Source organism: Suncus etruscus, chromosome 3 (genome assembly GCF_024139225.1).
Source record: "Suncus etruscus isolate mSunEtr1 chromosome 3, mSunEtr1.pri.cur, whole genome shotgun sequence".
In the NCBI taxonomy this organism is placed as follows: Eukaryota; Metazoa; Chordata; class Mammalia; order Eulipotyphla; family Soricidae; genus Suncus; species Suncus etruscus.
In genome coordinates, this window is record NC_064850.1 from 163,203,696 (window position 1) to 163,218,160 (window position 14,465).

At 38.3% G+C, this 14,465-nt stretch overlaps 1 protein-coding gene and 1 non-coding gene across 2 annotated transcripts in view; one reads left to right on the forward strand and one right to left on the reverse strand.

The window, feature by feature from the left end:
• MAPRE2 (microtubule associated protein RP/EB family member 2) overlaps positions 1-14,465 on the forward strand; it is a 198,004-nt gene that overhangs the window by 17,638 nt on the left and 165,901 nt on the right. The gene's annotated exons all lie outside the window — the stretch shown is intronic.
• LOC126005384 (U2 spliceosomal RNA) lies at positions 13,383-13,573 on the reverse strand. The gene has a single exon (XR_007494492.1). It is a non-coding gene; the product is annotated as a U2 spliceosomal RNA (small nuclear RNA).

Here is a 14,465-nt window from a genome sequence, read left to right on the forward strand (position 1 = left end):
ATCTCCCAATCCAGATTCATTATCTTCCCCTTAATTAACCCTCTTTACCCACAGTTCTTTCATTTGTTAGGCACCAAGACCGACCTCCTGCCCCAACAGATTCTGCTCTTTTGCACACCCCTACAAAGCTCATTATTACTCCTTAACTCTCTCACCCCCAACCATCAGTACCTCACAATTACCCTATTTAACTTCAGTACTACACAGTTCTAATCACAGACCAAAGTCGTGCATTGGATTTAACAACTCCCAACTATTTCAAAAGACATAAAATGGACACATATGTCTTCTGAATATTTTATGTGTATTTTCTTTAACAGCTAAAACTCTTTCTAAATATTCTTTTACCGTGAAGATTCTACCCATTTTTTATCTTGTCTTCTCTTTGTGAGCTATTCAATAAGGAATTTTGGTGGAAGAGTCCCTCAGTTTAATGTTTATGATTGAACCATGTCACGGGGATTGTTGGACTTGTTCTTACTGCCCCCATATGCACCGATAATGCCACGTGGCATTGTTCCTTGTTTGCATAGGCACATTAAAATGGGAAAATACTATACATACAAATAAGTTCTTATCTAATAGAGATTGGAACACACAAATCTTGTAGTGCAATGGGACCTCACACCCTGAACATTGATATAATGACCTGGCACAGGCCTCAGAAGAATGAGCATCCTCCATTCACCCCTGAACCAGGGAAGCTATCTACAAAACATCCCAGGATTTTTATAACAACACCTGGAAGCAATCCTCTACCAGGAAAGACCCTACCACAGCTCTGACATCAACTGCTCAAAAGAGACTTCCCTCAACACTAAGAAGACTTGACAAAAACAACGACCTGCTTACAGGACAGGGTTCTCTGTATTGCCCTTTAATTGTGAGGTGAAACAAGAGGACGCTCTGCATTATCCTGACCGCAATATAGGATATGCAGATTCCAGGATCTTTAATACAGAAACATGATACCAACAACAGAGACTGTGAAAAATAAAAGTGTATTGGCACTACAGACAATGACTTGGATTGGACAAACTAGTTTGCCTGGAGCCTATAGCGTTGGTCTTATGCCAGGAAACTTCAGGGTAGGGTCTCCTTGTATTTAGGCCAAGGCTTTTCCTTTCCATGACCCTCATGTTTTGGTGGGCCTATGCAAACAATAATTGCCACTCTAACATCTTTTTTACTGTGTTCCTTTGACTCTAATCCTTAAGAAAAACAACCCACTTAAACTTTTGAGGTTAACTAATATGCATGTGCATGGAAATGTAAAAAAGTACTTTGCCTTTAATGTTTAAGGAGTTGCATAAGTTTTATGTCTTTAGATTGCTTTGTGTGCTGCTAAGAAATATTATGTACTACAATCTGGTGACTTGAGGGACAAAGTAATTGTACATGGGTTCTGTTTTATTTTTCTTAATGTTCTTTGGCTGAAAGTTTAAAGTTAAGATATCAGCAATGGGACTACTGAGAATTCTGTTATGGGTAATTGTCCTTCCACTGTAACTTTACCTTGTCCTCTTTCTTTGCATCTTTGTCCTCATAATTAAAAATAAAAAATTAATAAAAAAAGAATAAACATGTTGGCAGAATTGGAGGAAATGTTGCTGCATATCTCAGCAATTCCTGTCCAGTATTTATAAAAGACTCTTTAAAAAATATTAGTTTGAGAAGGTTTCTACACAAGAAATCACAGAAGTTGGACAGTGGCTACCCATCTTCTCAGAGGGAAAGGCCACAGCAAACCTCAAATCCAAGAGTCACTGCCACCTTCCTGCCATGGCCACAAAACTGCTTCAGTCTCATTCTACACTTTGATGTTGCCATGTTCCTTCCATGGAGAGTCATAGGAATCAGATACAATGCTTGAAGCAGTGCAAAGATTTATTTCTACAATGGCATGCATGGTGCTAACTCTGAACCTTGGGATCTGAATATGAATTTGATGCCTCCCCCCAGCCAATTATTGCTCACTTTGCAAATATTCTTTTGCATTTCCTTATCAACACATGCAGGAGAATTCCCTGACACACTTCTATGCAGACTACTCTATTTTCAAGGATAGCTCATTAAAATGGATAAAAGGATAAGTAGAAATCATCAAAAGCATTTCACAGATATATATATATTTTGTCTGGGGTATTTCTTACATGTAGTTTGATAGATTTTTTAAAAGATGCCTTGTACATGTAGCATGACGAATATTTTAATTCTAAAATAGAAAGGGCAAGTCTTAAATTATTTTTATTCTGGTTCACATGAGAAGTAGCAGATGGATGAAAAGGATTTGAAAGCAAGAGGGTGAGACTTAGTTTGTCTAAAAAGAACTGAATGTCTATTTTATTATAGCCATCACTTTAGACAATTTCTGAGGATTTACTCTTATTTTTATAGAAGCCCAAATTATATGACCATAAGCAGTTTATTAAATTATTACCACTCATAATATGAACCTCCAAAATACTTTTATTGACCAACTATAATTTTTCAAAAGCCTTTAAGTATAGAAGACATGTCCTTTGGTCATTTGCCTTAAAGAGTGGAATGCCTAATACCATACTCAATACTCAAGATGCAGAGTAATTTGATCTCCTTGACTTGACATATAATCTCATTTGGTTTTCTGTTTCCCTGGTGTGTTCTCAGCTATATGCTTCCCGGCAGTTGAGCCTGTAAGTCCCATGGGGCCTTGAATAAGCAGTCTGTGCCTCCCTCCAATGGCCTTGAGCCCAACCAGAGGCCACTAATGTAGGTGGTGCTTGGTGAAGGCAGGGCTCACTGGAAGGCTAATATTCAGTAGCATCAGTTTGAGGATTAATAGTAGTCTGACCTTTTGTTAATACAAGCTGCTTTCCTCCTAGAAAGCATAGACCTGCCACACAAGAATAGTGCAGAAAGGGAGTGATTCAGTATCTCAAAGCAGTGTGTGTGTGTGTGTGTGTGTGTGTGTGTGTGTGTGTGTGTGTGTATGTGTGTGTGTGTGTGTATGCGCGTGCGTACGTTGTGTGATGTCTGGAGTTTGGAATTCAGTCTGGAGCTCATTCTGTAGATTCAAGGATATTTCCTGGGAGGAAAGCCCAAGTTTAACAGTGTTCTCTTGTAAAAGCAATGAGGAGTTGTGGAGACAGTGATTCCTGTCTCCTTGATATATCTAGTATATCCTTAGTTGACTAGAAATCTGACTTGCTAGATAAATAGCACTGCAAAGAGAACTTTTAGTGGCGTAGCATGGTTAAACATATGTTTAGAACCCTCATTTCATTCTGCTATCTTTCTCAGGTGTCTGTGTTTTTATGAAAACAGGATTTGGAGGAGAATTTCCAAGTTAGAACAGACGTTCTGCTTCTGTACCCCACTCATGGAATGCTAAACTTCTGGATCTGTTCTAAGAAAGATGATTTGAAAAAAAAATTTTTTTTGGCTTTTGGGCCACACCCGGCAGTGCTCAGGGGTTACTCCTGGCTGTCTGCTCAGAAGTAGCTCCTGGTAGGCCCGGGGGACCATATGGGACACCGGGATTCAAACCAACCACCTTAGGTCCTGGATCGGCTGCTTGCAAGGCAAACGCCGCTGTGCTATCTCTCCGGGCCCATGATTTGAAACTTTTAAGGGATGAGAGAAAAGGGACATTTATCAAAACATACAACGTACTTTAAGGCTTTGGTCATGACTCTTGTAAGAGTAAGAGAGAAAGCAACTGGTTTGTTGCAACTCATTTATGAAGTGCTGCCTGGAACTAAAAGTGAGAAAAGTGATGTTCTATGTGGTCACTGCCAGTGTAAAATAAGCTCCTCTCTTGGAGGTCACAGGTATTGGTACTTATCATCACCATTTTGAGTGGGTGGCCCAATTAGAATACAGAATACCTGCCTGAGAACTGATAAATAGGAAGGAAGAGATTATATCCCTGTGTTATAAAACAACAATTTGGAAGGAAAAAAAAAGTAAATTCATGAGAGTTCATTTCTAAACTGATCTTTAAAAGTCACTTTGGGGGCCCAAGTGATAGAACAGTGGTAGGGCATTTGCCTTGCATGCAGCCTACCTGGGACAGACCTGGATTCGATCCCTGGCATCCCCTATGGTCCTCCAAGCCTGCCAGGAGAGATTTCTAAGAGCAGAGCCTGGAGTAACCTCAGAGCACCTCCAGATGTAGACCCAAAAACAAACAAAAGTCATTTTTGATTTTTTTTTTAATAGTAGTCACATTGATAATACTGGGGAAAGGGTAGGTCATGAGGAGTGGGGACTAGGACTAAATTCAGGCCTCATTTCACACATGCTAGGTATGGCCCTATTACTTGAGCTATAGCTCCCTTCACCCAACTGAATCCCATCACTTCTGGTTTTAAGTTCATGTGTTTGCATATATATATATATATTTAGTTTTTGGGCCACACTACTGGCTGTCTGCTCAGAAATAGCTCCTGGCAGGCACGGGGGACCATATGGGACACCGGGATTCGAACCAACCACCTTTGGTCCTGGATCGGTTGCTTGCAAGGCAAATGCCACTGTGCTATCTCTCCGGGCCCTTGCATAGATATTTTTAATGGTAATGAAGGACTGGGAAGGCTATTGTGGAAGAGGGAAAGGAGCAGAGGAAATTCCAAGTTAGGCAAGGTTGGACAAAAGCAGGTAGTGGCTTTTGAATGCTAAGATCAGGTGAGATGTTTTTTTGAAATCTGTGCAAATTTGAGCAAATCCCTCACTTCATCTTGCCCCCTACACACCATGGCTTCTATTTTCCTCTGAAGTGATAAAATAAAAGAAGGAATGGATTGTGTTCAATTCTAGTTGCTCTCCAATCTCCTGACTCTGTTTTATTGTTTGGGGGAGGGATTCTCCCAAACATTTCTCAGGAAGTCCCCTGGCTCATCAGATCACTGGTCCATTGCAAGAGCCTAAAGATATGGTGCTGCTTGGATTTTGCAGTACCAAGGATTATTTCAGCCACCCTGGTGATGCTCAGGAGCCTGCAGGACTCTACTCAATGAGTTGGGAATCCAAGGGATAATTTACCAGGGATTGAACAATGGTTGGCTATATGCAAGGCAATATTTAACTCTTGTATATCTCTATCGCTCTCTCTCTCTCTTTTTTTTTTTTCAGTTTTTGGGACACACCCAGTGGCAGTACTCAGAGGTTACTCCTGGCTCTGCACTCAGAAATCTATCTTGGCAGGCTCAGAGGACCATATGGGATGTGGGCATCAAACCCAGTCCATCCCAGGTCAGCAGCATGCAAAGGAAATGCCCTACCCCTATGCTATGACTCTGGCCCCCACTCTCTAGTCTCTTTTTCTTTTACGTTTTTAAAATTTATGTAAAGTATAGGCATCACGTAGTTGAAATAGTTGATCATAGTACATTTGTTTCTAGATAAGTGAAAGCAAGTGAAAAAAAAAAGCAAAGAAAAACTAAATAAAAAGAAAGAGAAGAAAGTTTTAAAAAAAAGAAAAAAGAAAAAGTTCAGTAGCAAGCACATTTGTGAAAATTATTGTATCTCCAATGAAGTCATTAATATGATGGCAGAATGATGACAGAAGGTTTAGTAAGCTATTTGTTTTTGTTTTTGTTTTTGTTTTTGTTTTGTATTTGAGTCATACCCAGTGGCGCTCAGGGGTTACTCCTGAATCTGCGCTCAGAAATCGCTCCTGGCAGGCTCGGGGGACCATATGGGATGCCGGAATCAAACCACCATCAGTCCTGAGTTGGTCGGGTGCAAGGCAAAGGCCCTACTGCTGTGCAATCTCGACGGCCCCAAGTAGTGAGCTATTGTTATTAGCTGTCCTTTCTGTTAAACTGGTGTGTCATTCTATAGGGATGATAGCATTAAACAAATGAAGTTGTCCAGAGATTCACAGCACTTTTACTGATACTACGAATTTTAGGGTTGTGGACCCAGCTGTCAGGGCTCCTGGAAGAAGGAAGATACAGGGGAAGGGTGCCTGTACTCACTCCAAGAAGCCCCGGTAAAATTATCCCCAGAACCAGCATACCTTAAGTTTGGTAAGATTGGTGTCCCCAAAGGGAATTGCAGAGGGTCAGTGATGAGGAAGAGTCACTGGGGAAATGACAATTGTGGATGATGGGGGCAATAAGCTTGGCTTTGGCAGGGTTGGGGCGTGGTCCATTCTCTTCTCCCAAGATGGCCAGATTTCTTCTATGTGAGCCAGTGTATCCATGATCTGCCAAGGCTTGGTTTACATCTCTTTCAAGAAAAGAGTGAGTTGATGGAGTTTGCCCAGTTCGAATATGGCGAGTACATTTGTGGGTGTGATTATAGCTGCCAGGCTTCCCAGAAGATGGAAGATACAGGGGTGGGAGTGCCCACACTTGTTCCAAGATGCCCTCGTGATTCCCAGATCTGGAATACTTAGAGTTTATTCAGACTGGTGTCTCAAATGGGAATCAAGAGGGTCAGTGATGAGCCAGGGCCATCAGGAAAACAGCAATTGTGGGTGATGAAGGCAGCAGGCATGGCTTTGGCAGGGCCTCTCTAGTCTCTTTAAAAAATAAACTTAATTTTGAGGCAACATGCAACAAAATGTAGTTGTAAGGGACCAGAGTGATAGCATAGGAGTGATGGCGTTTGCCTTGTATGCGGCCAACTAGGTTGATCCCTAGCATCTCATATGGTCCCGAGCTTGCTGGGAGTAATTTCTAAATGCAGAAACAGAAGTAACCCTGAGCACAACCAGATGTGGTCCCCCAAAAATTGTCATTGAAAAATCAACACAAATTTATCCTTCATTCATTTTTTCTTTAACTTAGCATCTTGCAAATTGGCAGTTCAGTGTCATAATTAGAACATTAACACCCATACATTTGACAGTGTAGACATGTTTGTTATCACTAAGACATCTCATTTTGCATTTAATAGTCTCTCCTCTTACCTCCAACAATCCTTCACTTTTTAATTGCTTGTAAACATTCATTTGTGCTCTATTTTTATAATTTTCTCATTTCAAGTGTGGTAATTTACATATAGCATTAAATTTTTTGGTTTTGTTTCACACAGCATAATTCTATGGAGATCCATCCACAATGTTGTGTGTATTAAAAGTTTTTTTTAATTGCTAAGTAGTATTCCAAGGAATGCATGTTTGTTTAACCATTGATATTTCTACTAAAGGATATATGAGGTTTTTCTACTTCTATGAATAAAGTCTATATAAACTGAAATTTTACTTTGGGGAAATTTCCCCAAGGACAATGGATATGGTTTTGTTCGTTTCTAATGCCAAATTTGCATTCTCAGAAGCAATACAAGTGTTCTTATTTCTTTGCATTCCCTTAGAATTTTATGTCCCTATTTTCCATTTAGTAAATGTATATTATCTTCCATTGTAGTTGTAATTTTCACATTTACTTAATAATGAATGATGTTAATGTCCTTGGATGCTAGCTATACATTCTTTCAAAATACCTTTTAATGCCTTTTTTTCATTTTCCAATTGAATTTGTTTTTAGTCTGGATATTTTTAGTTCTTTTTATATAAGTACTACTCCTTTCTAAGATATATGATCTACAAATATTTTATCCTAATGTATATCTTAGATTTATATCTATTTTATTTGAGTAAAAATTGTTAATTTCCACGAAAACAAATTAATCCAGTTTTTCTTGAATTTCATGTCAAGAATAAAAATGCTTTGTCAGGCCTGGGTCCCAAAGCCTTTCTTCTAACTTTAAAAAAAAGCTTCTTGGGGCCCGAAGAGATAGCACAGCGGTGTTTGCCTTGCAAGCAGCCGATCCAGGACCAAAGGTGGTTGGTTCGAATCCTGGTGTCCCATATCGTCCCCCGTGCCTACCAGGAGCTATTTCTGAGGAGACAGCCAGGAGTAACCTCTGAGCAACGCCGGTGTGGCCCGAAAACCAAAAAAAAAAAAAAAAAAAAGCTTCTTAGTTTAACATTTTGTTTTAATATCATGATCTAGTTCAAGTTAAATATCAAAAGCCCAAATAGTAACTGTCCTATTCCTGCTATACACAGGGGAGGAGAGGTTAGGGATAGGGATGGGGAACCTGCTAATTCCCCCCTTACAGAAGACTTGCCCTTCCCCAGCACCATCATAAAGCTGTGCCTTACATATCCTGGATATATGCCAGAATAAAATCTCTCTGGGTATATTAAATTTATGGCAAGAGAATTGCTTTCCAGGTGACCTGATCTGGAGGAGAGTTCATACTAGAATCTGTCAGAATTCATTCTGATATGTCACATATTTGTTATATAATATTGAAATATCATTCAACTACTTTGAATCTTAGCTTTTTCATTTGTGATAATATGACTTTGGGGAATCAATTGGGTAGAGATGGAAAATGACTGAATGGGGTACTCAATAAATGATCTCATCTTTTCTGAACTGATTCACTGCAGCTGTTGACAAAATAGCAATGGGCTATTGTCAAAGAAAAGAATAGGAAAAGGTCAATTGTAATATGGCAAGCCTGAGTTTTTCTAAAGGCTAATTATCTGGATAATAGATAAACTAGAAACCTTATGTTCATGTTCTTGCTTCCTAAATTGTGGCCAATATTTTGCCTGATAATGTAGCTATTGGGTATTAGTGAAATAAAGAGAGAAAAATGGCAGTTTCACATTCAGTTTAAAATTCTATTCTGGTACTGCACCCAGCCAGACTCACTTTTAGGTTTGAAGGAAGTACACATGGTTTCACAGATAAAAAACAGCTCAGAAACTTTACAGACTCAAGACCAGCCTTAAAAGGAAAACTGAAAGGTCTACTCTAAGACAAGAAAGACCAACAGACACAACAAACTCTACACACCAAATCCCATGACACTAAATCCCATGACAATTCTCTCTCTCAATGTCAATGAGTGGCACAGAATGGCAAAATGGATCAAATAGCTGAATCCAACATTTTGCTGCCTACAAGAAACACATCTGAACAGTCAGAACAAACTTAGATTCAAAATCAAAGACTGGAGGAAAATCATCCAAGCAAACAATTCCCTTAAAAAAGCTGGAATGGCCATATTAATATCAGATGACACAAACTTCAGATTCAGAAAAGTTATAGGGACAAAGATGGTCATTTCATACTAATCAAAGTATATGTTCAATAGGAAAAAATTATACTTCTAAACACATATGCACCCACCGAGGGACCAGCAACATATTTAATACAATGTTAACAAATCTAAATAAAGATATCAACAGCAACACAATAATAGTGGGAGACCTCAACACTGCCCTGTCATCCCTTTATAGGTCAACCAGGCTGAAACCCAAAAAGAATATAAAAGCTCCGCAAAGAAAAATGGAAGAAAGTGGACAGATATATATATATATATATATATATATATATATATATATGTAGTGTTTGCCTTGCAAGCAGCTGATCCAGGACCAAAGGTGGTTGGTTCAAATCCCGGTGTCCCATATGGTCCCCCGTGCCTGCCAGGAGCTATTTCTGAGCAGACAGTCAGGAATAACCCCTGAGCAACGCCGGGGTGGCCCAAAAACCAAAATATATATATATATATATATATATATATATATATATATATATATACATACATATATATACATACATATATATATAGGTATGTATGTATGTATGTTATGGCACTCCATCCCAAGAAAGCTGTATACGTATTCTTCTCCAATGCACATGGGTCATTCTCCAGGATAGACTACATGCTGGCCCATAAAACATATCTACATAAAGTCAATAGGATAGAAATTGTACAAACTACCTTCTCAGATCACAAAGCACTAAAATTGAAAGTGAACCACAAAGGGAAACAGAAAAAAACTTTAACACCTGAAAATTAAACAGCTCACTACTTAATAACCAGTGGGTCAGAGATTAAATCAAAGAGGAAATCAAAACATTTCTGGAAACAAATGACAATGAAGACACAAATTATCAGAATTTGTGGGGCACAGCAAAAGCAGTACTAAGAAGAAAATTTATAGCTTTGCAAGTACACATCAAAAAGGAAGAAGGATCATTTACAAAAGGCTTAATGACTCAGCTTTTAAAACTAGAAAATGATCAACAAAAGGAACAAAAAACAGGTAGAACAAAGGAAATAATAAAGCTTAGAGCATAAATCAATGAAGTGGAAATCAATAAAACAATCTGAAAGATCAATGAAGAAAAAGCTGGTTGTTTGAAAAAATAAACAAGATTGATAAACCACTAGCAAAACTCACAAAGAAACAGAGAGAGAAACTTAATAAACAGGACTAGAAATGAAAAGGGGAGCTCATGACAGATACTGCAGAGATTCAAAGGGTAATCAAAGACTATTTTGAGAAACTATGCCATGAAACATGAGAACCTGGGGGCCCGGAGAGATAGCACAGTGGCGTTTGCCTTGCAAGCAGCCGATCCAAGACCAAAGGTGGTTGGTTCAAATCCCGGTGTCCCATATGGTCCCCCGTGCCTGCCAGGAGCTATTTCTGAGCAGACAGCCAGGAGTAACCCCTGAGCAACACCGGGTGTGGCCCCCAAAAAAAACAACCAAAAAAAAAAAAAACATGAGAACCTGGAAGAAATGGATAAATTCTTGGACTCTTACAATCTTCCACATCTAAACCTAGATGATCTGGCATATATAAACAGGTCCATCACTCCTAATGAAATTAAAACAATAATCAAGTCTTCCCAAAAACAAAAACCCAGGCCCAGATAGATTCACTAACGAATTCTTTCAAACCTTTCAAGAGGAATTACTGCCAATCCTTTCCATGCTCTTTTATGAAACTGAAAAAACAGAAACACTCCCAAATAGTTTTTATGAAGCTAACATCACCTTGATACCAAAACCAGACAGAAATGCTACAATAAAAGAATACTACAGACCAATATCCCTGATGAACACAGATGCCTCAACAAAATTCTGGCAAATAGAATCCAATGCCTCATCAAGAAGGTCATACAAAAAAAAAAAAAAAAAAAAGAAGGTCATACACCACAACCAAGTAGGATTCCCAGGAATGCAAGGATGGTTTAAGATACGTAAATAAATCAACATAATCCACCATGTTAACAAAAAGAAAAATAAAAACCACGTGGTCATTAAAAAGATACAGAGACAGCATTAGACAAGGTTCAACACCCATTCTTAGTAAAAACTCTCATCAAGATGGGAATGAAAGGAACTTTTCTTAATATAGTCAAGGCCATCTACCACAAGCCAATGGCAAATATTATTCTCAATGGAGATAAACTAAAAGCCTTTCCCCTAAAATCAGGTACAAGATAAGGCTGCCCTCTCTCACTGTTCCTGTTCAATATAGTGTTGGAAATTTTTACTATAGTGACTAGGCAAGACAAAGACATCAAGGGCAGGAAGAAACCAAGCTCTCACTGTTTGCAGATGACATGATACTATATTTAGAAAACCCTAAAGACTCTACCAAAAAGCTTCTAGAAACAATAGATTCATATAGCAATGTGGCAGGCTACAAAATTAACACGCAAAAATTAATGTCTTCTTATACACCAATAATGATATAGAAGAAATGGACATTAAAACAATCCCATTTACATTAGTATCACACAAATTCAAATACCTTGGAGTCAACTTAACCAAAGAGGTGATGGACCTATACAAAGAAAGCTACAAAACCCTACTTCAAGAAATAAAAGAGGACACACAAAAATGGAGACACATACACTGCTCATGGACTGGGAGGATTAACATCAGTAAAATGGCAATACTCCCCAAAGCATTGTACAGATTTAATGCAATCCCTCTAAGGATACCCATGAAATTCTTCAAAGAAGTGGAACAAACATTCCTAAAATTCATTTGGAGCAATAAACACCCACTAATAGCTAGAGCAATCCTTGGGAAAAGGAATATGGGAGGCATCATGTTCCCCAACTTTAAACTGTATTACAAACCTATAGTCATTAAAACAACATGCTACGGGAATGAAGACAGACCATCAGATCAGTGGAATAGACTTGAGTGTTCAGAAAATGTTCCTCAGGCATATAATCAACTAATCTTTGATAAAGGGGCAATAAATGCAAAATGGAGCAAGGAAAGCCTCTTCAACAAGTGGTATTGAAAGAACTGGTCAGCCAGTTGCAAAAAAGTGAACTCAGATCTCCATCTAACACCATGCACAAAGGTCAAATCCAAATAGATTAAAGACCTTGACATCAGACCTCAAACTATAAGGTATATAAAACAACGTGTAGGTATGACACTCCATCATATTGAGACTAAAGGCATCTTTAAGAATGAAATAACTCTCTCCAAACAAGTGGAAGCAGAGATAACAGATGGGACTATATTAAGCTGAGAAGCTTCAGCACCTCAAAGGAAATAGTGCCTAGGATACAAAAGCCACCCACAGAATGGGAGAAGCTATTCACCCAATACCCATCAGAAAAGGGTTAATATCAAAGATATACAAGGTACTGACAGAACTTAACAAGAAAAAACAAAAAACATTTAACCCCATCAAAAAAATGGGGAGAAGAAATGAACAACTTCTCAAAGAAGAAATACAAATGGCCAAAAGGCACATGAAAAAAATGTTCCACATCACTTATTATCAGGGATGTAAATCAAAACAATGAGGCACCATCTCACACCACAGAGAGACTGGCACATATCACAAAGAACAAGAATAATCAATGCTGGAGAGGATGTGGAGAGAAAGGAACTCTCATTCACTGCTGACAGGAATGCCTTCTAGTCCAGCCTTTATGGAAAACCATATGGAAATTCCTCAAAAAACTGGAAATTGAGCTCCTATATGAGCTTGCAAGGCACGCACCTCAGCTGCTGGACTAGCTCTCTGACCCAAAATATTTTATTTTTTTAAACAAGACAAATTGTATAAACAATTTTACTTTCCTTATTGACTAATAAAATAAAAATCCAGTTCTCATCTTACTTTTATTCTCTCAATACTTAACATTTTCTTTGCCTTTCCCCCCCCCCACCCCCCGTCAGATAGCATCTTCTCCTTCCCTTATAGGTAAAGTAGTGTGAAATGTTTCTTCCTCTCTTTGCTAGTAATAATCTTTCTTCCAGCAATGTCTTGAGAACTATGTCAATATGAATTACTTGATTGGATTTACCTCCAATTTATATTCTTAAACTGTTTTAAACTAAATAAATATAAGAGGCATTTGTGAAATGATCATATATAGCAAGCACAGGTGAGCGATGAACAAAATGAAGCTGAGATGCAAGGTGGATGGAGGATGTTCCTAATTTCCTCTTTGAGTGGTGGGAAGAGAGCTACATACAGTTCATACACATAGTCCTCACAGTCTCTTTTAGCAATATTGGTTGAGTCACAAGTAGTCTTCCAATTATTCACCTAAACCCTGCTTTTGCACTCTTTTTTTTTTTTTTTTTTTTTTTTTTGGTGCACCGTTCCTGGAGGTACTGCAATACCAGGTCGATGCGTGGAATGGACGGAGCAAGCTCCTATTCCAGTTCCTAGTGCCAAAAATCCATTTAATATATTGTCGTCGGATAGACGACGTATCAGATATTAAACTGATAAGAACAGATACTACACTTGATCTTAGCCAAAAGGCCGAGAAGCGATGCTTTTGCACTCTTAAGACCTGGAGCTCACATATCTTTCAGCCTTTACATTTAGATCTGTTCTTTACTGTCTATGAACTTGTTTATCATTTCATCAGACCTTGATTTGAAGATAACTATTAATTTATATTAAAAAAGTAAATTATTACTTGACACTTCTTTTTGTACTGTTGGGGTGTTTCACCTTCTTTTTCTCCTTCATCTCTCAAACCGGCGATGAGAGCCTCTAGAAGGATTCCGCCCATTTTCGGCGTATTAGACTTTTACCCCAGTTTATTACTTTTCTCTTCTTCAAATAAAACTGCATAACTTGAACTATCTAGTCCTTCCTCCCAGTTAGAGGGGGAAATAAGGGAACACCAAGACTACTAAGGGAACACCAAGACCACTAAGTAGTAAGCTAGGTACAGAGGGGACCACAATTTCTCGCAGCCCTGGGGGTGAGGGAGGAGGATATGGGAGGTAGGACGAACATGGAGGTGTAGGGAGGACAAATCGGTGATGGGAACTCCCCTGATTTTATGTAAATGTAAACCTGTAATATTATTGTCAACAATATGTAAACCACTACAATCAAAATAAAAATTATATTAAAAAAAGAAGAAAAAGTAGTATTATTTTTATGTATATATTTTGAAACTGGATCGTGACATTATTTGCAGAATACATAATGTTAAAAATTCGAAAATTTTTGACTGTCATAATAAGCCTGTTGATAAAAATAATCTGTAACTTTATCTCAATTTGAAGAAGTCAGTATTTTAATCAAAGTTAGCATTTGCTACCTGTCAAGAGAGAGATCTTGCTTTCAATAGAATCTTCCACTACATGATTCTCATGACCTCAACTTATTAGGGGAAAGAGATTTTTAAAAAGAAATATTTAAGACAGGT